The 27,993-nt window shown below is 41.3% G+C and overlaps 1 protein-coding gene and 1 non-coding gene across 4 annotated transcripts in view; one reads left to right on the plus strand and one right to left on the minus strand.

Annotated features, from left to right (window-relative positions):
- CSMD1 (CUB and Sushi multiple domains 1) overlaps positions 1-27,993 on the minus strand; it is a 2,014,336-nt gene that overhangs the window by 518,632 nt on the left and 1,467,711 nt on the right. The window lies entirely within an intron of this gene.
- LOC125094567 (U6 spliceosomal RNA) lies at positions 20,183-20,284 on the plus strand. The gene has a single exon (XR_007125584.1). It is a non-coding gene; the product is annotated as a U6 spliceosomal RNA (small nuclear RNA).

Raw genomic sequence — 27,993 nt, forward strand, 5'->3', positions numbered from 1 at the left:
AGTCTGTAGGTGACACAAACACTATCTTTATTTTAATCAGCATTGGGATCTAGTTGAAGACATAGACGCCCCAGTTAGTTCTTAAATGGTAAAATGAATAATACATACATACTTATAAAACTAACTATTGCAAAATAGTACATGAGTAATGATCTCCTGTCTCAGCTAAATAATGAGCACGAATGCTTTCAAATATTTAAACTCACTCAGTAGTGGTTTTTACTATTTTATTTTCAGAATGTCTTTTAAAAAATTAATTACATGCCTTGAAGAGAGAAGGAAAACATTCAGGCATTTAAACGTATTTTGTCTTTTGGATATTTGTATTCAGGAGTGCTGTGAGTTCGATAATGCCACATTTATCTTACTAAATGCTTTCATACGTAACTCTCTGGTTGATAGAACAGCCACAGTGAGTTAACATCTCTCCAGAAAAGTTCAAATTCTGGTGGAGCCACCATCATAAGACAGGTGACAGGTTTGTTGTCGTGAACACTTCATATTTTCATTACATTAATCACCTACACATGGGCTTCTCAAGTGTGTTTCTTTTTATGTGTGATAACTCCTCAAGTCAGGTCATCTTTAATTTTAATAATAAGAAAGGAGGATTGAATTCAACTCTTTTTTTAAATTTTATTTATTTATTTGACAGATAGAAATCACAAGTAGGCAGAGAGGCAGGCAGAGAGAGGAGGAAGCAGACTCCTCACGGAGCAGAGAGCCCAATGCGGGGCTCAATCCCAGGACCCTGAGATCATGACCTGAGCCGAAGGCAGAGGCTTTAACCCTCTGAGCCACCCAGACGCCCCCAGAAGATTGAATTCAAATCTCTGACTCTATATCCAAGATTATAGTCATCTCTGTAAGTTCTTCTCCAAACATGCAGGAAGATATCCTCCTGGGCTGACCACAAAATAGTAATGGGCTATTTATGAGCTAATAAAATTGTTTCCATAATTTAATAAGGTGTACGTATCTGTCATATGATTTCTAAAATAAATCCTCGGTACTAGTGACCTATTCTTGTAATAATTGTTTTACCAAAATTATTTCATTCTTAATGAAGTCCCAAAAGTTCGTTTTTGCTTTTGTTTCCTTTGCCTTTGGAGACATATCTTGAAAGAAGTTGCTATAGGACTTCATCAAGATCAAAAGCTTCTGCACAGCAAAGGAAACAGTCAACAAAACAAAGAGGCAACCCATAGAATGGGAGAAGATATTCACAAATGACAGTGCAGACAAAAGGTTGATATCCAGGATCTACAAAGAACTTCTTAAACCCAACACACACAAAACAGATAATCATGTCAAAAAATGGGCAGAAGAGGGGCGCCTGGTGGCTCAGTGGGTTAAGCCTCTGCCTTCGGCTCAGGTCATGATCCCAGGGTCCTGGGATCGAGCCCCACATCAGGCTCTCTGCTCAGCAATGTCTGTCAAATAAATAAATAAAATCTTTAAAAAAAAATGGGCAGAAGACATGAACAGACACTTCTCCAATGAAGACATACAAATGGCTACCAGACACATGAAAAAATGCTCATCATCACTAGCCATCAGGGAGATTCAAATTAAAACCACATTGAGATACCACCTTACACCAGTTAGAATGGCCAAAATTAGCAAGACAGGAAACAATGTGTGTTGGAGACGATGTGCAGAAAGGGGAAGCCTCTTACACTGTTGGTGGGAATGCAAGTTGGTGCAGCCACTTTGGAAAACAGCGGGGAGATTCCTCAAAAAATTAAAAATGGAGCTTCCCTAGGACCCTGCAATTGCACTACTGGGTATTTACCCCAAAGATACAGATATAGTGAAGAGAAGGGCCATCTGTACCCCAATGTTTATAGCAGCAATGGCCACGGTCACCAAACTGTGGAAAGAACTAAGATGTCCTTCAATGGATGAATGGATAAGGAAGATGTGGTCCATATACACTATGGAGTATTATGCCTCCATCAGAAAGGATGAATACCCAACTTTTGTATCAACATGGATGGGACTGAAAGAGATTATGCTGAGTGAAATAAGTCAAGCAGAAAGAGTCAATTATCATATGGTTTCACTTATTTGTGAAGTATAACAAATAACATGGAGGGCATGGGGAGATGGAGAGGAGAAGGGAGTTGAGGGAAATTGGAAGGGGAGGTGAACCATGAGAGACTATGGACTATGAAAAATAATCTGAGGGTTTTGAAGGGGCGGGGGTTGGGAGGTCGGGGAAGCCAGGTGGTGGGCATTAAGGAGGGCATGTATTGCATGGAGCACTGGGTGTGGTGCATAAATAATGAATTCTGTTACACTGAAAAGAAATAAATTTAAAAAAAATTATTTCATTCTATTGTGGCATAACATCTCTTCTTAAAGACTAAATGAGAGAATTTTGGAGATGAAAGACATTTTTATTAGAAATACATGTGCTTATGTCCTACATAAAGAACTTGAGTCCCAGAGAGAGTAAGCCACTTATACTCCAAGTTACACAGTTGTGGAAGGGGGATCAGAAAGGCAATCTAACACACACACACACACATACACACAGTGAATAATGAGCATTCAGAGCTATGTTATTTAATCTTTATAACTTCATTTTTATTTTAAATCATAGTCTTTTTAAATCAACTTTTGGTAGAATTAAAAAGTAGTAAATTTGATGTCATTTGATATAGGAAATGTTCCTAAGAAGTACACAGCTATGTACTCATTTGGTGCCCTAGGGGAAATGACCATGTGCGATTTTCAACTTAACCTTTTTTTCTGCGCTAATCCCTGGATAGTTCCATGATAAATGGAGCTCTAACTAAAACACTAACTAGAGTGAATATCTCAGGTTCCTGTTCTCTAACAAAAGTTTATTCATAGATAATGAAATTTAATTTTCATATAATGTTCATATTTTATATATATTTTCAAATAATGTTCATAGGTTATGAAGTTATTTATTATTTTTTAAGATTATATTTTTATAGCAAGTTTGGGTTCCAATTAAATTGAGGGGAGAGTGCAAAGATTTTCCATTTACCCCTCCCCCCACATGTATATCCTCCCCATCAGCATCCCCATCACATGGTCACTTGTTGTAATTGTTGAACCTGCAGTGACATAAGATAATAACTGAAGGTCCACGTTTGGGTGCACTCTTGGTGTTGTACATTCTATTGGTTTTCAAAATAATGTATTAGGACATGTACCCATCATTATAGTGTCATGCAGAGTAGTTTCTCTGCCATAAAAAGCTTCTCTGCTCCATCTGGTCAACCTTCCCAGCCCCTGACAGCTACGGATTCTTTAACTGTGTTTATGTTTTTGCCTTTTCCAGAATGTCACTGAGTTGGAATCACACAGTACGTAGCCTTTTCAGGCTGGCTTCTCTAACTTGGTGATGGGAATTTAAGTTTCTTTCATATCCTTTTATGACTAGTTAGCTTATATATTTTTAGTACTACATAATATTTCATTGTCTGGAAGAACCACAGTTTGTCAGTTTAGCTACTAAAGGACATCTTGGTTGTCCCCACGTTTTGGTAATTATGAATAAAGCTGCTGTAAACAACCATATACAGATGTTTGTGTAAACATAATTTTATAATGCATGAAACTGTTTTACATGAGTTTTCAACTCATCTAGCAGTCTCTAGATCATACGGTATGTTCCGTTTTGTAAGAAACCACCAAACTATCTTCCAAAGTGGCTGCACCATTGTGCATTCCCACCAGCAATGAGTGGAGAGTCCCTGTTTCTCCACAACCTCACCAGCTTCTGGTGTGGTCAGTGCTCTGGATTTCAGTAACTTAAATAGGGATATAGTGACATCTCACTTTTCTTCAATATCTCCTTTAAACCCCAATTTACTACAGCATACACATAGAAATTACAAACTGTACATAGTGAGTCCTGTAATACTGGAGTTTTCTAGTCTCTCTGGGACTCTACCAGTCAGAAACCATTAAGGACTTGACCTTTCTTAGGTAAGATGGCATTTCTGTATGCTGAGGGCCCTTAAAAGTACTCAGAAACTTTCAAAGCAGTAGGCCAGGTTAAAAGGGAATTAGCATTTTCAGTGAGAAGGGCAGTATTTCAAAAGCACTCTGGGGAGTCAGATAAGGATCAAGATTCTACAGTGGATTTAATTTCAAGGTAATCATAGTAATATTCCAGGCACTGAGTTCACAAAAATTTACAAGCTGAGCTATATTATAACTGACAGCAGGACATGGAGAATTATCCTCTGTGATAAGAAATGCTGTATCATGCCATTGATTTTACTCTGAAAATACTGGTGGAAACTATTGCCTTTCTTGACAGTTCAGGCAGCACAGGAATGAGCCTGTCACCAGGGTGTCCACTGTATCTCCAAAGCCTCTTTGCTGACATCTTATCAATCTCATCTTGACACCAATCAATGGAATTAAATGCAGCGCTATGTACTCAGCGTCCTATGACGCACTGAGACTTTAACAGCTATATGTGGGAAAGCCCTTTTAGAGGAAATGAGTGGGAACCATGCATCGCAAGAACTATAATAGCGATACTCAGCTGTTACCATTAAGTTAAATCACTAGTGCCCTAGGTCACCAGAACCTTCCTGAGAAAGTGTCTTCAACTTGGTTTCCTCAGTAGAATGCATCAGGCACGTACGACCCACCAGTCATTTCACATACATGGTTTTCCACTTTACAAGTACTTTAATGCTGGTGGAATCAGCCCCTCTCTAGACGGGGGCTTAAACAACTGACCCCAAATCAAGCAATTAGCAGCCAGGTGCGCAGCGCTTCACAGAGCTGAAAGCTGTCAAGATACCGAGTTGTTGATGTAGGTTAAAACGAACAAATGACAACACACATATATATTCTCATTTTAGAAAGTGAAGGCGGCATGCTGTTCTTTAACTTCTTCTACAGACAGCAGTCCTGTGCAATATTTCTGACACTTCCCCATCAATCATAAAAATAAATAGTTTTCCCTTCCTAAACTCTCTATAGAGTAGAAATTGTCTTAAAATATAAGGTTATCACAGGGAAAGCAAATATAGAAAAGGATATTCTTTCAAATAGAGATACTATCTAAGTATAATTTTTGTGTAAATGGACACTCCGAATCCCTTTTGTTGAGTCAAGAGACATAAAGCCTCTCCAGTGTAAGTATATTTTAGATTATAAGTGGCTAACATTTCTGCACAGTTTAAATAAAGCAAATATATTATTGCAGACTGGCTATTCTGTAGAATTCGCTCTCTGGACCAAGTGTCAGGCATAAATCACTCAGACTAAAAATCTCTGTGAACAGTAACGGCTCCAGATCGCCACCAATGAACCACTATCTCGTGTTCTTTCTAAAGCAGTACGTGATTGTAGTAGTATGGTAATAGTAATAGTAATAGTAATAGTAATAGTAATAGTAATAGTAATAGTAATAGTATTCAATTCTCCCAAACAGCCTTCCCTGTCAATATTTTGTGTCTTTTGTCCTGACATAGGCAGATTCAGTGTCTCTGTGATCACCTGCAACAAAGGACACCAGTAACTATGCACTAGTCAGTGTTTTTGGAGAACCTAGTAGGTCTAGACCACCTTCACCCAGAAGGAAATAGAGGAAAGTGATGAAGCCAAATGATTCTTGCCCTGAGTAGTGAGTTATCTGTGTATATATTTGACCTCATCCAGGCTGATCCTGAAGATCAAGATACACTTCTACGCCTCTGGCATTCTGTTCTCTTTTATGAGAATGAGACCACCCTCCCCCCCCCACACACACAAAACAAGCAAACAAAACAAAACCCTCCCACAAGACTGATCTGCTGGCCCCATTGGTTAGTCCGGTGCTGGGTGATTTTATGTTTCAACGTGACTGGTCCGCAGGATGCCCAGGTATCTGGCTGAACATTATTTCTGGGCATCCATAAGGGTGCTTCCAGTAGACCGAGAAGAAAGTCTGAGAAGACTGAGAAAAGAAAATTGACCTCCTCGGTGTGGGTGGGCACCATCCAACCTATTGATGGCTTGAATAGAACAAAAGAGAGAAAGGGAGCGTTCTTTCTCTGCCTGACTACTCGAGGTGGATGTTGGTCTTCTCCTGACCTTGGACTGGGACCATTCTTGCTCCTGAATCTTCAGTTTACACAGGGCAGAGAGTGGGACTTCTCAGCTTCCACAACCACATGAGCCAATCCCTCCTGGTAAATATCCTTACACACACACACACACACACACACACACACCCTGTAGGTTACCTCTTTCTGGGGAACCCTAACGGACACAGGTGTCTCCTTCCTCAGTTTCTACCAGCTGATCCCACCCATGCTGCAGGGAAGAATCCAGCAGACATTCTGGGAACCCGTGCAGCAGAGGAGCTGAAAGTAAGGGTCTGGAAACTATTTGGAGCTCACTGCAAAGCCAAATAACCCCTTACTAACTGTATCGACTTCAAGTCACTTGACTTTTCTAAAACTCGGTATCTTTACCTATAAAATGCATTCCCTAAGGTGTGTGGCAAACACGTCGAGTTGTCTACATAGTAACCTCTGTTATCTCTTGCTTTCTAAAAGGCCCAATCCCCTGTTTTCTTTGAAGTGCAAATGTGCTAAAAACCACATTCCCTCCTACTTCTTTCAGCTGGGAGTAGTCAGATGACAAAACCTCTGTCCAAGGTTCCTCAGCAGAAGTTGGGTGAGGCTTCTCCAAAAGCCCTCGACAAGGGTAAGGCTGTTCTGTCCTATTGCCTCATCTTCCTCCTGAGGGAGGACACGGCTGCGCTGGCAGCCATTTTGTGCAGAACTGATTGAGACCACACTATGAGCGGAGCAGAGAAAAAGCTGGAAAGAACCTGCATCCGGTGTGAAGCCAACTTATCACTCTGGGAATATCTGTCTTCACATTTTTCATCACTTGAAAAACAAAAAAACCAAAGCTTTAATTTTATAAGCCACTATTTTCTGGTTTTCATTACTCAGAACCAAACATAGTTCCTAATTGATACATGGAGATGTGAAATTTTAATGGGGTAATTCAGGTGAAGTGTCTGTCATACTACTTGTTTCTTATTTTTAAAGGTACTCATGCCCTTTCAGAAAGCCAATCTCAAAAGGCTACATAGGCTATGATTTCATTTCTAGAGCATTCTTGAAATGTCGCAATTAGAGAGATGGAAATAGATTATAGGTTGCTGAGGGTTACAGCCAGTGTGGGGTAGAGACTCGTGGGGGAGTCTTTGTGGTTGAGTGTGTGGCAGTGAAATGAATGTGGAAAGACTGCAGACACACACACACACACACACGAGTGCACGTAAAAACTGGTGAGATCAGATGATGCCACAGCCAGCTGGCTCCCAGGTGGCTTGTTTTGATGTTCTATGAAGGGCATGTGAGCCACGATTCTTGTGTGATCTGGGTAATGGGTACACAGGAACTTCCTGTACTTTTTTTCAACTTCCTATTGAATTTAAAATTGCTTCAAAATAGGGGCGCCTGGGTGGCTCAGTGGGTTAAAGCCTCTGCCTTCAGCTCAGGTCATGATTCCAGGGTCCTGGGATTGAGCCCTGCATCGAGCTCTCCGCTTGGCTGGGAGTCTGCTTCCCTTCCTCTCTCTCTGCCTCTCTGCCTACTTGTGATCTCTGTCAAATAAATAAATAAAATCTTTACAAAAAATAATAAAATTGCTTCAAAATAAAAGTTACACAGTGTCCCATCTGACTACGTTTGATAGATATACTAGATGTAGGATGAGATTTTTCGAAGTGAGCACCATTGACATTCTGGGCCGTCCTGTGCCCTGCAGCATCTAGCACATGCCATCTTCTGCTGCTTTGACCACCTGGATTCATTTCTCCCCTGGGATGTGACAACCCAAAAATGTCTCCAGTCCCTGCCACATATCCCCTGGGTGGAAAATCACCCTTGTTTGGGGACGGCTGATTTTGACGAGACTTACGAGTAATGGAAAACTATTCTTCCTTTTACAAAAGAGATTGGTATAGAATTCTTCCACATGGTTAAATCCTCCAATGGAATTAAAGTCTGATTTGTTGCACAAAGGTTCAAATTCAGGACTGATTTCTGAACTATCTCTTGTGAAAAGTGATATAGATGCATTTTAAATGACCAGGTTTTCACAGATTATTGAGTTGTTCTGCTAAAGCTGAGTGACAAAATGCTTCTCCTCTCCTAATTTTCACAGAGCAGGGGAACTGACCAGAGTCATAAAGTGTCTTAAGAGCAGGGGGTGCTGGAATTCAGGGGACTGTGCCTGTTTCTACGACACTTTCTCTGGGCTTCGAGTCTTGGTGAACAGACATTCCCTAAGGGACTGTCTTCCCCACAGTATCCATTCCATACCCATACAATTCATCAGAGAGTGATGGCCCAGTAAACCGTATGAAACATACAATTTGTTTTTCAAAATAAAATTTGTATGAATTGATTGGTTAAATTTCTTCTAGGTCAGAGGAGATGCACGTGGGGAAAAAAAGATCCATGTGGTTTGGAAATTTGAGAAGCTGAAATGGTTGATGTACAATTATTTAAACTATATCCTCCCCCTGATACTAAAAGTTGATAAAGAGAAAATATTTGGATAGGGCCATTTCTGAAAATAGTTACCTATTTAATTGTAAGGTGATGTGACCAGTTAAGGTTTTATTACTATTTATGTATTATAAATGTATTTCATTTGCAGTTATTTATAAAACTATAATAAATAATTTAAATCTTAGATTATTTTGTGTCAGGGAAAATTGTGACAACTAGTGTATAGTCATACTGACGTGTCTTCACATTCCCCAAATATTATCATTCCCAGTAAAACTTTTGAACAATGCTCACTATAAACTAGATACTTTCAAGAGAATGTACTGACTTCTTTAAAAAACTAGACTTATTAATTTCATTAAAATATTAAATAATGTAACTAAGGTCATATATATACTATTGGTTCAGATTTTCTTATCTGAATCAGACTACCAAAATCAGAAGTTGTGTCACTAAAATGCAAAGTCCACTACCTCATATTTCCATGCGAAGTTTTTTTTTTTTTCCCCTCATAGTTTCCGGCACTAATTATAAGATTGCAAAATAAGCAGTTTTCAAGTTTCGTGCGACTTCACTTGAAAGACCATCCAACTAATTGTAGCAAATTAATTCAAGAACGAGTAGCTCGCTCTTAAAGTGAAATTGCATTTTCATTTTGAAGGGGGGGGGGAAGTAAATGAAGAATCCAGCAAGGATTCTCACAACATGCAATCACAGAGTTGGGTTAGAGGAAGAGAAGGGTTAGGCGACCCAGACTTACATTTTACGTTTGGGGACCTTTAGGCTCAGATAATTTAACTGTATTTCCCAAGACCTTGTGATGCAATAGCACAACCAGGGCAAGAACAAACATCTTTCTGAGTCTTTGTTCACAAGTGGTCAAGAGCACAGCGCTCATGTTGGGGAAAATGCACCAACTCCTAGTGGAATTCATGAACCCGTTCATATCCATAAATTCATCTTGGAGAACACTGATGTTGATGTCTCCTCCACACAAAACTGAAATTAATCCTGCCCGGTGCATCTGTGACTTTCTCCACCTTCCAAGCAACACTCGCCTTGAATGTCCCATACCAGTCATCAGTCCCTGTCTGATCTGAGTCCACGGGCAGTAGATGGGTTGTTGGAAATGGGGAGCAGGGTACCCAGTTTGGGAATAAGCAGTGCCTCCCTATTCACAGAAATGGTGCTTTTAAGTGCATGCACAATATATTCGCACACCTAATCATGATGTGCCCTCTCTCTTTGTTTTTTTTTTTTTAAGATTTTATTTATTTATTTGATAGAGAGAGAGAATGAGACAGTGAGAAAGGGAACACAAGCAAGGGGAGTGGCAGAGGGAGAAGCAGGCTTCCTGCTGAGCAGGGAGTCCCTGTAAGGCTGGATCCCAGGACCCTGGGATCATGACATGAGCCCAAGGCAGATGCTTCCCCCACTGAGCCACCCAGGCACCCCGTGTTGTTGTTCTTTTTCTTAGGACTTTTTATCAATGAGAATAAGAAGAATGGAGCCCAGTCATGCATTTTGGATGTTCTATTCCCAAACCACCATTTTTATAGTCCATCTCACTAAATGTTAGTTTTGTTGATCTGGGTTGGAAGAAATCCACTATTTTATCTTATTTATTTTATTCATCTTCTGTTTTATTTTTCTTCTGGCTTTCCTCAGCATTAATCACTTCCTTCTCTTAGCTTTGGAGTTAACTGGTTCTTTTTACCTATTTCCTTACCATGTAAAGATAGGTTGTTGATTTGAGATCCTCTTAAAGCCTTTGTTGGTGGCTACAAACCCCCTCTCAGCACCACTTTTGGTCTTTCCCATAAGCTCTGGTGTGTCAGGCTCTTATTTTCAGTTGTCTCAAGTTGGTTTCTACTTTCCTTTCTGATTTCTTTTTGACTCAATGGTTCTTTGAAGGGTATTATTAAATTTCACATATTAGTGAATTTTTGTTCTGCCATTGATTTCTAGTTTGATTTCATTATGATTGGAAAAGATCTTTGCATGATTTCAAACATCTAAAATCCCTTAAACGTTCTGTTTAGTGGCCTAACACATGGTTTATCCTACAGAAGCTTCCATGTGTATGTCAGGAAAATAGTATAGTTTGCTGTTGTTGTGTTATTGAAATAAAATTTGGAAAGAAAACAGAACTATAGAGGATACACACTCCGAAAGATGGGGCTCTGTGAGGGTAGAGGGAGCAGGGTACCTAGAGTCAGCCTGACTTGTCCAGTGGCAGAGTTCTATAATGAAATATTCCAGGGGGAAGTATAATTCATTTTTTGCATTTAGTATTTATTATATGCCAGCAATATACAAGAATGATGGATACATGACAGATGATACATACACGATAGGTAGATGGACAGATGATAGATGACAGAGAGACAGATGACTAGATGGATAGATGGATGATAGATTGACGATAGATGATAGAGAGATAGATGATTAGATAGATAGATAGATAGAGAAAGGCAAATAAATCGCACTTATCCAGCCCAGGAAGCAAGGTTTTACAGGTGATTCAAAAGGCTTGGGCAGTCATTCCCTTACCTTTAACGACATAACTAAAGAACAATTTCATAGTGAATCTTAATACCTTTCTATTATATGCACTTTGCTGCCTTTTTTTTTTTTTTTTTTTTTTTTTTTTAAATGTGTGATTTCTTCACTTCACCTAACTTGAAGGCACCCCCGGTAACTTTTGGGTTCTTCTCCTCTCTGACAGCCCATGTTGACCATGAACACTATTCCTTTGTTGGTTGGATTCAGGCCTCAGCAGAGCACAGCACTACCCATGGACAAGGCTCCCTCGGTGCTCCCCCAGGCTTCAGTTTGAGTTCTCTGCCACAGTTTTTCTCTCTGCGGATGTGGTCTTTGATCCTGGTGTCGGCAGAACTCCCTGTGTACACGCCCTGGGTCATCTCCTCCTCTCAGTGTGGCTGAGGTCCGTGGGCATCACGGGGCAATCCCTCCCTCGATTAGGCTGCGTTATACGGGAGCCTTGCCCCCTTCATACCCCTGTGATCTATGTGACTCCACTGCAGCCACACGGAGAGGCATTCTCCTGCCTTGGAGAACTTGCTGCCAGCGCGTGAGAGGGACACCTGGCTTGGCCTGAAGGTGCCCTCTCATAGCTGAGAGGACTCCCCAGACGACAGCCAACAGGAATGTGACTGAGGGCTTCAGTCCTACAACGGCAAGGAGCCAAACTCTGCAAACAACATGAATGAGTCTCCAAGAGGCCACTAAGCCCCAGATGGGACTGTAGCTTGGCCAACGTCTTCATTTCAGACTTACAAGATCCTGAGCAGAGACCCCAGCCTCGCCAGGCCAGCCTTCAGACCCAGAGACAGCATGAGAAGAGGAGGGAGGAGCTGTGAGCTACTGAGTGTGTGGGGTGCGCTGCAGGGCAGTGACCCTGAATGCCGGCCCCACGCTAATCTGAGTGAGCGGTTCCTCTCTTCACTGTGTTTTACGATGCAGACTCCTTCAGTGAGCACAGGGTAACCTTCCTGGAGGTTTTCAGGACATCTGGGAAGACACCTGTACCCTCCTCACCATCCCCCCGCCTACCCCCTGTACTCCAAGCCCCCTTTATAGGGCCCATAAAGTATTCTTTATTTCTCGAAGACAGACCGGTTTCTCTCCCTTTGCTACAATTTTACACCAATCCTGTATACACGAGTTTCAGCCTCTAACACAAAGGGCTTGAGGAAGTATTCCAAACAAACACAGACCTCATTCCAAGGATTATTCTACTAGATTTTTTCCAAATGTAAAAATTCATAAAATAAAAGTAATAAAAATACCAGTGTGAGCACCTAGTGCGTGCCGTGTGCTGTGCTGGGGGGTTTGCACGCTCTTTGTAACTGTTACAACTGCACTGCAAGGCAGGCTCCTCATTGACAGCCTTCTTGAGTTACAGAGAGGTGCGGGCTAAGCCTGGTGATCAGCGGCAGACAGTGACTGCCAGCAGGATTTGAACCCGGACCCGTCTGGCTACAAAGCCCAAGATCTAATCACCGTGCACATTCCTGCATGAGAACAATTACATGCGTTTGGCCTCGGAGCAAATATCTGCTGGCAGAAGGACATCGTCACCCGTCTCCGTGGCCCATCACGGTCCCGATCCAGCTAGCAAGGATGAGAGCTCACGGCAGGTGCCTGCAACAGCTGGGCTGTAATCAAGCTTTAGCGAAGGCAGCACAGGTCGGAGTCCCCAAATCCTTTCGCACAGTGTGTTGGCAATCCTGGAAAAGTGACTGAGTCTCTCTACTTCCTACTTTTCCCACGTGGACAAGGGAATTCCTGAGGTTCATGCCTGTGGGATTCCTCTGAGGATGGGCTGAAGTCATAGGTGTGCGAGTTCTGGCATGAAGGAAACGTTCGTGAGTGCTACCTGCGACCGTGGTCATTACTATGGCACCAGCTTCTGGCTGTGGGGACCTGAGATGGCCCGGACATGCACACAGACAAGGCAGCTTTGCTTCTCATATCTGGAAGCATCAGTATAAATCCTAAACGAGTTGAGTTCATCAGTCCATGCGTACAATGTGTATCTGTATTTATTTTATCCAATTTGCTTACAACATACTTGAAGGGGCAGCTTCTGGCCTCGTTCCACGTAAACACGTAAGGGAGGTTTTACAATCCCATCCCTCAGGAGTGTGCCAGAGGGAACTAGAAGAATGTGCGTAGGGACAGAAGACAACGCCACCTGCGTGCTACAGGATGCAGAGGGGTCTCTGGTGTGATGACTGGGGGTTACCTCATCTCCCCTGTGGGACAGTTACCAACATGAGGAATGGCTTTGGTTTATAGTAGAAACTCAATAAATGGCGTTTGTCGTCTTCATAATGCCTAGTACGGGGAAGAGCTGTGAAGTGGAAGTGTGAACTGTCACCACCATCTAGTGGCAGTGGTCAGAAATGTAGTCACTGAGGAATGAAAAAAAAAAGTTTACCCTTAGAGCATGTTCCCTTCCCGGGTTACATGGGAGACAAGCCCTGATGCCTCAAGGTGCCCCGTATCTAACGGACCACGGCCCTCTTCGGCAGCCGAAATGCTAGCAGTTACGGGCCATCCACGGGGAGCTGGGAAAGGCACCTGAACATCGCCTGTCTTCTGTAGTTCAGATGAGAATTCCAGGTTGAGAAAAAGAAATCTGACTTGGCAGGAGCCAGGATTTACTGAGAACCCTCCCGTGCAGCATTAGGGAACAATGAGTTGAATTCTTTCTTTCTTATATGGCTTGTGTTCCTACCACAGCTCTATGATATTTTGTTGTTCAGGGTGCTTGTTTTATACAACGCAACGTATCAGGCAATAACGCCACATACTGTTCCCACCGCATTCCAGAAACCGAGCAGGCATAATGTATTAGCTAACTGCAGTGTAGAAAAAAAAATTAAATGATTTCCTCAGGAATTTAAGACAATGGTTCATAAATGTGTGGACAAACTCCTACATACCAATCTTTCTTTGAAAAAACACTAATATTTACACGTTTGTTTTCAGAAGTCTGTGCTGGTACAATGACATAACGATGGCTGCTGCATTTGCTCTCATGACATTCATGGAGCAACTTTGTCATACACATTCAGGTTGATTTACAACACTTTATGTTTGCACGGGTCATGTATCACCTCACACATGATCAAGAATCAAAACATTTTTAAGTACCCAGTGGTAGCTGGAAATTGTAGGGCAGGAAATCAGAGACACTCAACCCGTTAAAGATGTCTCGTCCATTAGCCCTTGGCCCAAACTTGGCTGGATAACACAGAATCAATAAATGCTTTTTAATTAATTCAACAACCTCCTCTCCCATATTTCATCATTGATGTTCTTTTAATTTTTCCTGAATATACAATAATGAGCATTTCTTCCATTAAAGCTGTTTATTTACTAAGGCTAATGATGTGGTCTGACATTCACCATACCCTTGTGAGAGTAAAGTTTATGAGACACCATGTTAAGTACTTTTTATACTTAGGATGCAAAACTGGTGGCCATATGCCTCCATCCTACCTGCACGGTTTACAAAGCAGAGAGTTTCAAGTTCTGAACCAACAGTTGGAAATGAGGTTTATCCATGAAATTCTTAGATTTACAACATCCCTTGAAATATTAGCAGATGGGTTCAGCAGAGCCTATGGACCATTCCCACGTGGCAACCGCCAACTGGAACCCAGTGTAAGAGCCCACCTGGGATGGCACGTGTGCTCACATTGCCTCTGGTCTCCAACACCCAGCACAGGTACACAGCCCCATCCTATGCTGTGAGCCTGGCCTCATCCCCTCTAGCAATACAGCAAAGCCTGTAACAATCCGTCATGCCGGCACACAAGTCTTCAGCAGCCCTGAGAGCTCTCTGTCTACGCTCTCCACAGCCACCAGCACTGGGAACCTTGTGGTCTTTCTCCCAGAATGTGACCCTGACCTCCATTGCTGCCTCGCCCACAAACGGTTCTGCACACAGTAGTCACAGAAGTCTCCTTAAGGTTTCAAACTAATCGAAGGACACCCCTTCCAGAAATGCTACAGCACCTTCTTTTTTTTATTAGGATAAAATCCAAACACACACAGCCTGAAAGGCAGCTGTCCATTCCACCATCACTGAATGGCTTCTTAGAAATGCTACCCCAGCCTGTGGCCGTACACCTGTAGTTAACAACGTGTCTCTCCCTCCAACGTGCCCACCTCTTCTGGTTTAGGGCTTCCTGACATCCCCACCTGCAGTGACCCCACCAGCCACCACCTGCTCAATAACCTTCCACTCTTTCTCCCAGAAGACCTCCATGATGAACACGGGTGAAACGGCACGGCTCCTTCCCTTTGCTTGATCCCCGGTTTTATCTTCTTGACAAAATGTGGTGTATGTCTTCCCCGCTGGGTTAGCAGTTTTGACGACAGTGGTATTTGTGTGTGTCCAAATCTCTATTTTCAGTGCTGAAAGTGATGCAGAGGTCGCAGCAAGAGGGCCACACGTAGGCATTGCTTGAGCGGCCCCTGTGCAGACGTTCACCGTACACACACCAGGCCAAGGATGGCTCTGAGGTCATGTAACTTGCTCATGGACTGAATTCAAAAAGCTCTGCCGAACCCCAAATCCTCAAAACTGCTCCTTCCACTGTCCCTCACCATTGGGTGATCTTGTCACACACTTATGAACCAAATAAAGCATAGGATTGTGATGTAAAATTAAAGGTTATACCATTCTGAAAAAAAGAGTCTCTGGCCCTTTATTACAAAAGAAAAGGGAAAGAAAATACCTATAGAACATGATGGAAAACTCAAGTTGTGTCAAGCTGCCTTGAGAATCCAGGGGACACTTTTCCCTAACCATTAGAAAGTGGTCTCCTTTAATCAGCCACAAGCACGTCATGCTCTGATAGTAACAGTTCTGGTCTATGCACTTTGTTGCTAGACTGAGACGCCATCTTCTAAACCCCTCTTCCATGCATTGAAAATAGAATAGTGCTGTGTCGTAGTGATACCCATTGCACACAGCACAGTGTTTTCTTCTACAGGGACTTTTCCCTGGTTTGACTCGTCTGTAAACTTGTTTGCTGCAGATAGAGGTTCCCCACCTGGAAATTAAGCTGAATCGCAGGCAACCCAATGATAGCTTAGTCTTGAGAAAAATGCCTTCCCCCAATGTTTCAGGCTTATTAGACTCTGAATTGTAACCAACATCTCCTGATTTAACTTACACACAAAGCAAGTCTCTCATTTGGCAACACAGTAGAGGGAGTTAATTAAATTTGGTATTAACAGTTTTTGTTATAAATACCTAGAGCTTTTGCCTCACATTGGTGCTCTACACCTAACCTCCTTGAAAACAAAAGGTCTTATTTTTAGATACAGCTTAACATCATTTTTTAAAGTTCAAATTTGTTCCTAATCATCTACTTCTGTATTTGTATACACATATTATTTATTTTACTTTATTCTACATCCTTTATAAGAAGATGAAGTAGACTTTTTTATTCCCTATGGAAATCCCTTTAGAGTTACATTATTATGAAGCACTTCAATCCTAAGGGCTTTGACCTTAATGTCCATACTTAACCCTTATTGATCAACTAGTATTTGTCAGGTAGTGTCCTGAGTTCTTTAGTATTATTTATTTCTCACTTCTCTTCAGCTTTATTGAGATATAACTGGCACACAAATTCTGCACATCATTAATGTACACAAGTTAATGAGTTTGGTCATATGCATACACTCATGTTACTACTATCGCCATCGAGGTCATGGATGTTTCCATCACTTTCGATATCCTTGTGCCCACCTCCCCTTCTTTGCAAGAAAAACACTTAACATGAGATCCTCTTAATAAATTTTTAAGTTCCCAATATTTTATCGTTAACTACAGAAACTGTGATATACCGCAGATCTCAGAAACATACTCATCTTTATACCCATTATTTTATACCCATTGGACAAGAATTGTCCATGGCGCCCTCCCCCCAGTCCATGGTAATCACCATCAAATGGTCTTCACCTCTACTCTGAATATTTTTTAGATGCCTCATTTAGGAGGAATCATGCATTATTCACAATAGCCGAGATATGGAAATGACCCAAAGTGCATAGGCAGATGAATGACTCATTTTCTAAAGATGACACCATCTATCCATACAACAAACTATTATTCAGCCTGAAAAGAGAAGGAAATCCTGCCATTTGCAGCAACATGGAGGGACCTGGAAGACGTCGTGTTTAGTATGTCAGCTGCTTCAGTTTCTCAGCAGTACGTTTCCCTGACCACGCTGAGGGTAAGCGTTCCATTCTGACTTCATCCCACAAACACTTCTGAGCATCCGCTATCTTCCAAGCAAGGCTCTTGGACTGGCTGTAAAATAGTGAATGAAACAGAGCCCCTGCCCTCACTTGCTGTCTAGTGCAGTGTCAGAAGCAACAAACACATCAGTGACTGTCTGCCTGTCCCACGGTGGCAATAACAGGGAGAAACACCAATCTAGGGTAATGGGTATCTAAGAGAGGATCGCGTCTGCTCCCAGACAAGGCTGCACACAGATCTACAGCACGTGGCAGTGAGGCTGCTCATTTCTGAGAGGAGATCATCCGACAGAGAAGGCAAAAACACAGAGACAGAGTGTGCTTGACACGTTCGAGAAACTGCGAGGACGCTGCTGAGGCAGTGTGGAGGGGGAGCAGCAGGGCACGGGGCCAGGCCTGATGGGGAAGGTTTATGCAGAGCCTTGAAGAGCCATTTGGATTTCTGATTTTTTCCAGAGATAGGGGACGAGCTGCTGGGGGCTTCTGAGGGGAGAAGTGACATACAGTCGCTTTTTAAAAAGAATCACTGCAGTTTCTGTGTTGAGAATGGACTGCACAAGGGCAAGAGCAGAAGTAAGAAGATCAGTCAAGAGAGAATTGCAGTAATTCAGACCAGACATGATGGTTGCTGAGGCCTCTGTTGTTATTAATAGTAGAGGTGGTGGAAAGTCGGATACTGCCTAGGATGGGCAGACTATAGAGAGAGAGTATATATATGGGTAGAAATAAATGTGGAGTATGAGAGATAATGCAGAGTTAGAAATAACTATGAAGTGTTTTAGCTTAAGGAGCTGAAAGAGAGAAATTACCAAGAAGATGGTAGGGACAGGTTTTGGAGAGAAAATCTAGGTCTATTTTGGATATGTTATGTTTGAAATGTCTACTGAGCACGTAAATGGAGATGTCAAGTAGACAATTAGATGTATGCATGTGGAGTTCAGAGGAGGAACCTGACTAGAGACATTTTTAGAAAAGGTCAACCTATATAGTATTTCAAGCTACAAGATAGAGTGAATATCAATGTGAAAAAGAGCAGACCCTGAGATGTCCAATATTCAAGGGTTAGGGACACTAAGTGGCATCGGTAAAGGCACTGAGGAGGCAAAAGTAGCCAGAGAGAACGAACAAGTGGTGTCCAAGTCAGCAGTGAAGGCAGTGTTCATAGAGGAAGCGCGATCGGCTGTGTCAAGTGCAATGGACAGATCAAGGTGTACACCTGAGTGTGGACCAGCAAATCTGACTCTGGCCGTGGACTGTGACCTGCCTAGACCTAGTTTGGTGCAGTCTGGGGGAAGGGCAGAAGCTTAATTCAACTGGGCTCAAGAAAGACCAGGGAAGGGTTGGACATAGGTAATGCAACCAATGATTAAAATAGTTTTTTTTTTTCCCCCTAAAGAAAAAGAAACAATTTCAAGAAGGGGATGTCCATAAATGTACTAGTCCAAGATGTCCTAGTTATTAAAATATAAATACGGATATCTTTCTGAATCAGTATCACTTTATATGTAATCTGGAAGTATTTAAAATATCTGACTTCTCTCCTCCTTGTGTCAACTTGACTCTTCCTTATTTATTTGTCCTTTTCCTCTCTCAGGGAGATTTTTCAAGGTAGTCTAAAGTTAATTTCAATAAATAAATAAATAGTTAATTTCAATATATATTATTCTGTGAATATGACTTTGTCTAAGACCTTAACTTTTAACAAATCCTAGTAAATTATCTCTCACTTGTTACATAGATGACAGTGAACGGCCCCATTTCTAGCACATGGTAGCAGATGAAATACTGCATATGTGTATGTGTACATATTGCTAATATTTATGCATTTTAAAAATTTATTTATTTATTTATTTATTTGAGAGAGAGAAAGTCGCGGGGGCAGTGGTGAGAGACAGAGAGCCTTAATCAGACTTTGCTGAGTGCGGAGCCCAACCCAGGGCTCTATCTCATTACCTAAGCTGAAAGCAAGAGTCACAGCTTAACCCACTGTGCCATCTAGGCACCCTGTGTGATTTTTTTATTTTAATGAGGAAGCTGGTCTTAAGGATTTTCAAGTTCCCTTTGTCCTTAATATTCTACATCTATTAAGTAAAATTATAGTGCCCCTCCCCCGTATTTAAGAATCCTTTTACAAAGAAAAACCTTTGAAACATAGATAACTATTTTTATCAGAAAAATATAGCCTCATGAATTTATAAATCAAAGTGGATTAGCCTTACATAGAACGATGTAATATTTAAATCATTCTGGCAGAAGAGACGACATAGCTGCATTCCTTAATTTAAAAAATAAAACTTATTCAACAATGGGGAGCTATTTTTTTAACATGTATTTATTTGAGAGAGAGACAGAGAGAGCACAAACTGGGGGAGAGGTAGAGGAAGAGGGAGAAGCAGACTCCCAGCTGAGCTGGGAGCCCAATTCAGGGCTTGATCCCAGGACCTGGAGAACATGACCTGAGCCAAATGCAGATGCTTGACCATCTGAGCCACCCAGGTGCCCCTGGAGAGTTATTTTTTTATTGAAAGATTTATTTATTTATTTGAGAGAGAGAGGGCATTTGTGCTCATGAGTGGGAGGAGGGACAGAGATTCTGACCCAGGGAAAGAGATTCTTCAAGCAGATTCTCTTCTGAGTGTGGAGTCCTACACAGGACTCAATCTCATGACCTATGAGATGATGATCTGAGCTGAAACCAGGAGTCGAACACTTAATCTATTAAGCCACCTAGGTACCCCAACAATGGAGAGTTCTATAGAATGATAGAAAGTGTGTGTGTGTGTGTGTGTGTGTGTGTGTGTGCATGTGCTTAACTCATCAGCTCAATATGGTGTTCTTTTATACATTTGGTGCATGCTTTTAGCACATTTACTAAAATTGGAAGAATGGAGAAGACTAGCATGTCCCCTGAACAGGATGACATGCACACCCATGAAATGTTCATATTTTCTTCATTACAAAATAAGAAGCTTGATAAGAAACTACCAACCATCAAAAATAAAACAAACAAAAACTCCTAGAGTTGAAATGTACAATAACTGAACCAAAGAATTCAATAGTTTTGAAGTAAACCACCAGATAGAAGAAACAACCAGAAATTTTAATGACAGGACATTGGAAATTACCCAATTAGAGGAACCAGAAGGGAAAAAAAAAAAAAAAAAAAAAAAAGAAAGAAAAAAGAAAAAGAGTAAAGAAAGTCTATGGAAACTATGGGACACAATAAAAAGAAAAATCACATGGAAATTCTGGGGGAAAATAAAGAGAATGGGCCAGAAAATATATTTAGAGCAAGAATGGTCAAAAGTTTCCTGAACCTGAGGAGACAAATGGACATCTAGATCCATGAGGCTCAATGGACCCCAAATAGGTTGAACCTGAATAAAGCTGCACCAAGACACATTATAAGGACACTGTCAAAAGTCAGCAAGAGATGGGGCACCTGGGTGGCTCAGTGGGTTAAAGCCTCTGCTTTCAGCTCAGGTCATGATCCCAGGGTCCTGGGATCGAGCCCCACATTGGGCTCTCTGCTCAGCAGGGAGCCTGCTTCCCCCTCTCTCTCTGCCTGACTCTCTGCCTACTTGTGATCTCTGTCTGTCAAATAAATAAATAAAATCTTTTTAAAAAAAAGTCAACAAGAGAAAGGAGGGAAGTTACATATAAGGGAGCTCCCATGAGAACATACTGAGCCCAAAATTATCAGAGGAAGGAAATAATAAAAAATATTGAGAGGGCAGAGATAAATCAAATAGAGAACAGGAAAATAATAGAAAAGATTAACCAAACTAGGAGTCAGTTCTTTGAAAAGATAAACTAAATGGATAAACAGCTAGGCTAACCAAAAAGAAAAAAGAAAAAAAAAACATAATGAACAAAATTACAAATGAAAGAGGAGAAATCACAACTGATACCACATAAATACATAAATACAAATGATCATAAGACATTATTATGAACAATTATACAGTAACAAACTGGAAAACCCCAAAGAAATGGAAAAATACACAGAATCTTACAACTTACAAGACTGAATCAGGAAGAAATGAAAGTCTTAACAGACTGGTATTAGTAAGGAGTCTGAATCAATAATCCAAAATCTCCCAACAAAGAAAACACCAGGACCAGATGGCTTCACTGGTGAATTTTACCAAACATTTAAAGAAGAATTAACATCAATCTGTATGAAACTCTTCCAAAAAACTAAAGAAGAGAGAAAACTCTTAAACATATTTTATAGCCAACATTATCCTGATACCAAAACAGGAAAAGCATACTCCTAGAAAAGAAAACTAGTTGGTCTTATATGTTTGGATAAAAAATTGTGCTTATTAAAAGCTGGTGGCATCACAATTCCAGACTTCAAGCTCTATTACAAAGCTGTCATCATCAATACAGCCTGATACTGGCACAAAAACAAACACTGTTTCGTGTTTTTTAGATCAATGGAACAGAATAGAGTCCAGATATGGACCCTCAACTCTATGGTCAACTCATCTTCAACAAAGCAGGAAAGAATGTCCAATGGAAAAAAGACAGTCTCTTCAACAAATGGTGTTGGGAAAATTGGACAGCCACATGCAGAAGAATGAAACTGGACCATTTCCTTTCGCCACACATGAAAATATATGGTTTCAAGATGGCTGAACGACCTAAATGTGAATCCATCAAATTCCTAGAGAAGAACACAGGCAGCAACCTCTGTGACCACCACTACAGCAGCTTCTTCCTTCCTAGAAACATCACCAAAGGCAAGGGAAGCAAGGGCAAAAATGAACTTTTGGGACTTCGCCAAGATAAAAATGTTCTGCACAGCAAAGGAAACAGCTGACAAAACCAAAAGACAACTGACAGAATGGGAGAAGATATTTGCAAATGACAGGTCAGATAAAGGGCTAGACAGGTCAGATAAAGAATTAGTATCCAAAATCTATAAAGAACTTATCAAACTCAACACCCGAAGAACAAATAATCCAATCAAGAAATGGGAAGAAGACGTGAACAGACATTTCTTGGTAGAAGACATACAAATGGCTAATGGACACATAAAAAAAAAAACGCACATCACTCATCATCAGGGAAATACAAATCAAAACCACAATGAGATACCACCTCACACCAGTCAGAATGGCTAAAATTAACAAGACAGGAAAAAAACAGATGTTCGTGAGGATGTGCAGAAAGGGGAACCATCCTACACTGTTGGTGGAAATGCAAACTGGTGCAGCCACTCTAGAAAACAGTATGGAGGTTCCACAAAAGGTTGAAAATAGAGCTACCCTATGACCCAGCAATTGTACCACTGGGTATCTACTCCAAAGATAAAAATGTAGTGATTTGAAGGGGCACATGCACCCTAATATTTATAGCAGCAACGTCCACAATAGCCAAACCATGGAAAGAACCAGATGTCAATTGACAGGTGAATGGATAAATATGTCAGACAGACAGACAGACACACACACACACACACACACACACACACACACACACACAGGAATACTACTCAGCCATCAAAAATGAAATCTTGCCATTTACAACGACATGGATGGAACTAGAGGGTGTTATGCTAATCAAAATAAGCCAATCAGAGAAAGACAAATATCATATGATCTCATTGATATGAGGAATTTAAGGAACAAAACAGAAGATTGTAGGGGAAGAAAGGAAAAAATAAAACAAGAAAAAATCAGAGAGGGAGAGAACCATGAGAGACTCTTAAACATAGGAAACAAACTGAGGGTTGCTGGATGGGAGGGGATAGGGGAATGGGGTAATGGAGTGATGGGCACTAAGGAGGGCACATGATGTAATGAGCATTGAGTGTTATATAAGACTGATGAATCACTGACCTCTACCTCTGAAACTAATAATACATTACATGTTAATTGAATTTAAATAAAACTTTTTAAAAATTGCTTATTAGATAATCTTGTTTTCTGATTAAAATACAGATAATCTCAGATTTTAATGGTTTTCGATTCAATACACGACCATAAATTAGCCTCTAGAAAGTTGGAATTAATTTTTCCATAGAAGCGACACTCAGCTCTGGCTGGGTTCCTGGACTAGTCCTCTCAGGGCACTGTAATTCATACACAACTTACTGGTGCACACTAGAACCATGCAATACTCTTGACAGTGCTTTCTACACTGCACACTGTTTCTCCTGGAAAACGCACTCCCTAGTTTTAATGGGAAATGCCTCAAGAATTTCAACTCTGGGGAGCAATCCATTATCCTCCCCTGACCTTCCATATTTATGCCAGTGTTCTATTATGAATAAGGGGTTTTATTTGTTGTTAAGGAGCACAGTAGATTCAGAAACAAAAGACTGATGGAATTCTGCAATCAGTGGCTAGGAAATCCTAGTTCCAGGCAGAAGAGCAGGAGCTCTGTTTTATGGCTGCTGAAACAGTAGTTCTGTGCCAGGCAATGCCAGGAGAAACCTTGTACTTCTGCTACAGCATAAACATATTCCATAGCATCTAATTATTTTTTTTTTACAAAGTCGTTTAGGTGCACTCAAAGAAAGGTCTAAAGAAATGATCTCTCCTCCTTCCTCCCCCCTGTAGCATCCTATTAGTTTCACCTCCTAAGTAACTCTCAAATCTATATCTTCCTTTTGACTCTCACTTAATTCAGTTGAATCACCAACATATCTGTTCAATACCAGGGTTTCCTTATTTGGCAACCACAGGAGGTGGTTTTGTGAAAGACCGCTGTTTTGAACTTTACCTACTACATGATGCTACTGCTCAGGGGGACAGGCACTGAATGAGAGACCCATCAGTGACCCTGTCCAGCAGGTACCCCAGATTTGTGCAGAGTAAGACGGTCTTCGTTTGGTTGAATCTATTCTTGATTTCTGACATGAGGCTGGGAGGCTGCTGATAAACAGAGAGCCATATGGATGGTGTCCCCATTCTCCCAGAATTACCTCCCCAAATTCCCCTTAACAAACTGCTGAGTGGCTCATAAAGGTAAATAAGACCCACTTTGCAATAAATTATTAAGACAAAAATTTCATTGTAAAGAAGAAGTTTTTTATGCACCATCACCCAACTAGCACCATCAAACATTCATGTTGCTGCATATAGTTAAAGGGTGAATTGTGCAGACTGACAGGTCAATGGTGCGGTGAAGTTCTTCTGTTTTCCCTATCTGCTCATCTTAGTTATGGGTGACGCCCTGTAGTTTTATATTTTATTACGACTGATTTCATGGGCACATATCTGATGGACCAAAGTGGCAATTTCTAAAGATGAGCTGGGAAGTAGAAGAGGAATTTTCTCGGTGTCGAGACAATTCTGATAAGGTTAGTGATAAGGAATTACAATCTTTTGAATCATTTCACTGCACTAATGTTGCATGAAACACAAGAGGAATTTTGTCTTTAGAACGAAAGCCTCATGCCATGGGTTTTGCACGGGGAATCGAAGCTGTCCCGTTCACTGTGCATTGCAAGTGGAAAGCAACTTTTAAAAACGAAGCACTGGCTTCGGCAAAACTGAAGACACTTAACGGCAAATCACAGCTACTCGGTGTGTAATGGTGCCGAATGTTTCACAGCTAGTGAAGCTCAGAGTAAAGTTTCTGCTGAGAAGCCAAAAGTCACGTTGGTGGAAAGGCTCAGGAAGCAAGTTATTTAGTAGCAGAATTTACTGGCCAGAGAAGGCAAAGTCAAATAGTCGGTAAAACCTTAGTAACACGGCATGAATAATTATCATGAGTACACACTGAGAATTCCAAGATAGGACACAGTGTGAGGGGCTGGACTGATCACCCAGCACATTGAGGGCATGTCCCTGATACGGAGAACCTTCTAGAAACAGCTTCTCCATGAAGTAAACAGTCAAAGATCTACACGGAAATACAAAATGGTGGTAACATTTAAGAAAAATTTTCTGTGATAAATAGGCAAAGACCAAGATGTATTCAAATATTTGCTTTCCTGTCCAGAAAGAAAAGATCTTGGAGAAATGGTGTGAGCGTCCGGCCAGATGACACCCGTCCATTGTGGACCTAACAGGAGGATTTGCCTCTACTGCTGACACAAACAACAACCGAAAACAAACAAACAAAACCTTCATGTTTTCACGACACTCTAATTGTTCACAGTGAGGTACGTGGTAAAAAGCTTTTGGACAATGCTACAAAAAATCATTAACTTTGTAAGATAGAGACAAGTTCCAGAATCTTGGGAGACTGTGGACCCGTAGACACAGAGCATCAGGGACAACGAGAGTGCCGCAGAAATGAGTGTCGCCAAACTGTGGAAAGAACTAAGATGCCCCTCAACGGACGCATGGATAAGGAAGATGTGGTCCATATACACTATGGAGTATGATGCCTCCATCAGAAAGGATGAATCCCCAACTTTTGTAGCAACATGGACGGGACTGGAAGAGATGATGCTGAGTGAGATAAGTCAAGCAGAGAGAGTCAATTATCATATGGTTTCACTTATTTGTGGAGCATAACAAATAGCATGGAGGACAAGGGGAGAAGGAGAGGAGAAGGGAGTTGAGGGAAATTGGAAGGGGAGATGAACCATGAGAGACTATGGACTCTGAAAAACAATCTGAGGGTTTTGAAGGGGTGAGGGGGTGGGAGGGTGGGGAAGCCTGGTGGTGGGTATTGGAGAGGGCACGGACTGCATGGAGCACTGGGTGTGGTGCAAAAACAATGAATACTGTTACGCTGAAAATAAATTTAAAAAATTAAAAAAAAAAAAGAAATGAGTGTTTTCAGTCATTTTTTTTTTCATCCTTTCTTTTTTCTTTTTTTCTTTTTTTTTTTTTACAGCTTTATAAACATATATTTTTATCCCCAGGGGTACAGGTCTGCGAATCGCCAGGTTTACACACTTCACAACACTCACCATAGCACATACCCTCCCCAATATCCATAACCCCACCCCCTCTCCCAACCCCCTCCCCCCATCAACCCTCAGTTTGTTTTGTGAGATTAAGAGTCACTTATGGTTTGTCTCCCTCCCAATCCCATCTTGTTTCATTTACTCTTCTCCTACCCCCTCAACCCCCCATGTTGCATCTCCTCTCCCTCATATCAGGGAGATCATATGATAGTTGTCTTTCTCCGATTGACTTATTTCGCTAAGCGTGATACCCTCTAGTTCCATCCACGTCGTCGCAAATGGCAAGATTTCATTTCTTTTGATGGCTGCATAGTATTCCATTGTGTATATATACCACATCTTCTTTATCCATTCGTCTGTTGATGGACATCTAGGTTCTTTCCATAGTTTGGCTATTGTAGACATTGCTGCTATAAACATTCGGGTGCACGTGCCCCTTCGGATCACTACGTTTGTATCTTTAGGGTAAATACCCAGCAGTGCTATTGCAGGGTCATAGGGTAGTTCTATTTTCAACATTTTGAGGAACCTCCATGCTGTTTTCCAGAGTGGTTGCACCAGCTTGCATTCCCACCAACAGTGTAGGAGGGTTCCCCTTTCTCCGCATCCTCGCCAGCATCTGTCATTTCCTGACTTGTTAATTTTAGCCATTCTGACTGGTGTGAGGTGATATCTCATGGTGGTTTTGATTTGTATTTCCCTGATGCCGAGTGATATGGAGCACTTTTTCATGTGTCTGTTGGCCATCTGGATGTCTTCTTTGCAGAAATGTCTGTTCATGTCCTCTGCCCATTTCTTGATTGGATTATTTGTTCTTTGGGTGTTGAGTTTGCTAAGTTCTTTATAGATTTTGGACACTAGCCCTTTATCTGATATGTCATTTGCAAATATCTTCTCCCATTCTGTCAGTTGTCGTTTGGTTTTGTTAACTGTTTCCTTTGCTGTGCAAAAGCTTTTGATCTTGATAAAATCCCAAAAGTTCATTTTTGCCCTTGCTTCCCTTGCCTTTGGTGATGTTCCTAGGAAGATGTTGCTGCGGCTATCTGGAAGAAATGGATGCATTCCTAGAGACATATAAACTACCACAACTGAACCAGGAAGAAATGGAAAGCCTGAACAGACCCATAACCAGTAAGGAGATTGAAACAGTCATCAAAAATCTCCAAACAAACAAAAGCCCAGGGCCAGATGGCTTCCCGGGGGAATTCTACCAGACATTTAAAGAAGAAATAATTCCTATTCTCCTGAAACTGTTCCAAAAAATAGAAATAGAAGGAAAACTTCCAAACTCATTTTATGAGGCCAGCATCACCTTGATCCCAAAACCAGACAAGGATCCCAACAAAAAAGAGAACTACAGACCAATATCCTTGATGAACACAGATGCAAAAATTCTCGCCAAAATACTAGCCAATAGGATTCAACAGTACGTTAAAAGGATTATTCACCACGACCAAGTGGGATTTATTCCAGGGCTGCAAGGCTGGTTCAACATCCGCAAATCAATCAATGTGATACAACACATTAATAAAAGAAAGAACAAGAACCATATGATACTCTCCATAGATGCTGAAAAAGCATTTGACAAAGTACAGCATCCCTTCCTGATCAAAACTCTTCAAAGTGTAGGGATAGACGGCACATACCTCAATATTATCAAAGCCATCTATGAAAAACCCACGGCAAATATCATTCTCAATGGAGAAAAACTGAAAGCTTTTCCGCTAAGGTCAGGAACACGGCAGGGATGTCCGTTATCACCACTGCGATTCAACATAGTAC

Source organism: Lutra lutra, chromosome 2, assembly GCF_902655055.1.
Source record: "Lutra lutra chromosome 2, mLutLut1.2, whole genome shotgun sequence".
NCBI lineage: Eukaryota > Metazoa > Chordata > Mammalia > Carnivora > Mustelidae > Lutra > Lutra lutra.